Here is a 3057-nt window from a genome sequence, read left to right as displayed (position 1 = left end):
GCTCAATTAATTACATAAACCAATATTATCTTATTTTCACTAATTACACAAACTTCACATTTATAAACTGATTTTATAATGGTTGATAGTAAATTAAAAATTACACATTAACCAAAAATAACACAATTAATAGTTATCAGTAGACATTGTTGTGAATGGTTAAAACTTAAACTTTTAGTATTATAAGTTATGATATTATGTTTTTCATTATTATTAATGTTAGTTTAATCACGGCTAAATTAATAAACTTTGAATAAATAGACTTTGAGTAGTTTGAAGACCCGTGTAAAATTCAACACAGATAATCTTAACATTATAATATCAAATGCTCCAATGTTTTTTTTTTCAATCCCAAATTCATCAAAGATATTCGTTTTGATATTTTATTTGTCTCAATTTTATCTTAAAAAAATATTTTTGATAAAAGGGGAATAAAAGTATTTAAAACATTTTAGGTCTCAATTTTTTATGTAAGACTGTTAGATAAAATAAAAATAAATATAGAAGGAAATTAAAGTTACCCTTTCTATGAGGGGCCGAAATGTCCTCCACGACAAGTGCTTAAAGTGTACTGACCCTGTCTTTTGGAGTGCCTTAAAACGGTGGGGTATCAGATGGATTCTTCAATCTCAACCTTTAATTATTGTACCAAGAACGAAGAGAATTTAAGGTGCAAAAACATGTGATTCTAGGTGCAATGTCTCTGTTTGGAAGGTGTCATTCACATTCATATTTAAATATTTTAAATTAAATATCTATTAAAAATATAACTTTATTTTTTAAAATTAAGTTTAATTTCACTTGAACCAACTTCATAGAAACAAGATAATCTATACCGGGCTTCGAGTAAATATACCTGTATGTGTAAATAAATCTTATTTATTTTTAAAAATTCCAAGTGAGTTTTATTTACTGAAATATGGCTTTTTTTCTTTAAAGATTTAGTTTGATGTTCATAAAAAAAATATACGGATAACTCGGCCCGACCCGACCTGACTCACCACGGATTAGTTACTTAGTGAGTCATTCTAACCCGACTCATTTATTAGCGAGTCAAAAAAATTCGAACCCGACCTGACCCACCACGGGTTGGTGAGTTAAACGAGTTGGCTTATTGATTCACTTAATTAACTTTTTTTTCACCCTCGCATAAAAAGTTTTGCATTTTTTTTCAACCCAACCCGACTCAAACCCGTGGTGAGCCGGATTGACTCACGGATTTCAACCCATTTTGACGCCACTACTTATTGCTCATATTCTGTTGAATAAATTGATATATCAAGCTTAAATTAAAAATGTTAAGTTTATTTTCAGATATTTTGGAGTGAAAATGAAAGTTAAAAATTATGATGAGAATGAAAATACAAGCGTATTACTAAAATTAAAAAACTTAGAATGAATTATCTTATCCATTGTAATAAGAACAGCAGTATAAAAAATCACTTTGTTATGAATTTATTTTCTTAGTAAAAATAGTGATAAATAAAATAATTTCAGACCTAACATTTCTAAAATGCATTATTTTTGAATATTTTAAGACATCCTAGTTCAACTTCGATTCTTTACATTTTTGGTATTTTAAAGTATATCAAAAACTATTTTTAGTATGTTAAAATTAATATATTTTAAAGAAGGAATAAAATAGAAGACGATAAAAAAAACAGAGAATCTCATTATAAAAAAAATCATAATGTTACTGATAAATTTTAAAATTTAAATTATCGACATCGATAATAAATTCGTCATTAAATCTTTAATTTTTATGGAGTATAATTTTGTTGTTGGTAATGTGGTAGACAAATAATTATTTAATTTTTCAAAGACTTTTGCATATGAAAACAAAGGACTTATTTTTGGAATAACTGAATTAAATATCGTAGTATCGGTTATTTGTGTGTCTTAGAATTACAAATTACAGTTGCTGCTAGGGATGGCAAAAAAATCCGCGCCCGCGGATATTCGCGGATAAAATCCGCGACGGATAGTTGGTACCCGCGGATATTTACTATCCGCGGGTTGCGGGTAGCGGGTTTTTTAATACCCGCTTATAAACGGGTCGGGTGCGGGTATTATACTATCCGTATCCACGGATATCCGCTACCCGCAAAAAATAAAAATAAAAATTTAATTTATATTTTATTAAGTTAAATTTAGTTAAAATTAACATTAATTTATATTTTATAAAGTTAAATATAATTAAAATTAAATTTTAATTTATATTTAATTTAATATATATTATATTTTATATATTTTTTGTAATTTTATTTAAATTTTATTATAATATTTTATAAAAATATATTTTTTTAAATATTTATGGGATATCCACGGGTATCCACGGATATCCGCGGGTTTTAAAATATCCGCGGATATTTTTTAAGCGGATATCCGTGCGGGTAGCGGGTGGATTTTTTTTTGTCGGGTCGGGTTGCGGGTAGGCACTATCCGTGCCCGACCCGATCCGTTGCCATCCCTAGTTGCTGCATATATAATTTTCCACTAAAAATAATTTAAGAATATAAACTAAAATCATTACACATTTTTTGTGTTTATACAATATTTCCTTTATGTGAAAACAATTATTAGCATTTATATAAATTGACAACGAAAGATAGTTGTTGTATTGCAAAAACCAAGTCGAGTCGAGAAAGCAAATTTGTACACGCTCACATATATAAACCCAGAGCTAAGATATTTATGAATCATATAATTTCTTTAATTACACAATCTTATATAATATTACTATGTATAGTTGAGCTTTGAACTTAAAATTATAAAATATTTCAAAACTCATACTAATTTGTAGAGTTGTTAATTTATAATATTATAATATTATATTTCTCTTGTCATTTTATATAATTTAATCATCCATATTAAAGTTTGATCACGGTTCAACACCTATTCGATCGATGCATCTTAAATTAGTGTCTAATTTTTAAAACATTGGTAATAACTATTTAAATATTTATTATCAGTAGTAGTATTGTCTCATCATTATATTAGAAAGTATTAAAAAATTCTCGTTATTTAGTTCTTATTACATGTTAGGAGTGTATAATT

The sequence above is a fragment of the Vigna umbellata genome, chromosome 5, assembly GCF_029865625.1.
Source record: "Vigna umbellata cultivar VRB3 chromosome 5, Vumbellata_1.0, whole genome shotgun sequence".
Lineage (NCBI taxonomy): Eukaryota > Viridiplantae > Streptophyta > Magnoliopsida > Fabales > Fabaceae > Vigna > Vigna umbellata.
Note: the sequence above shows the minus strand (reverse complement) of the source record.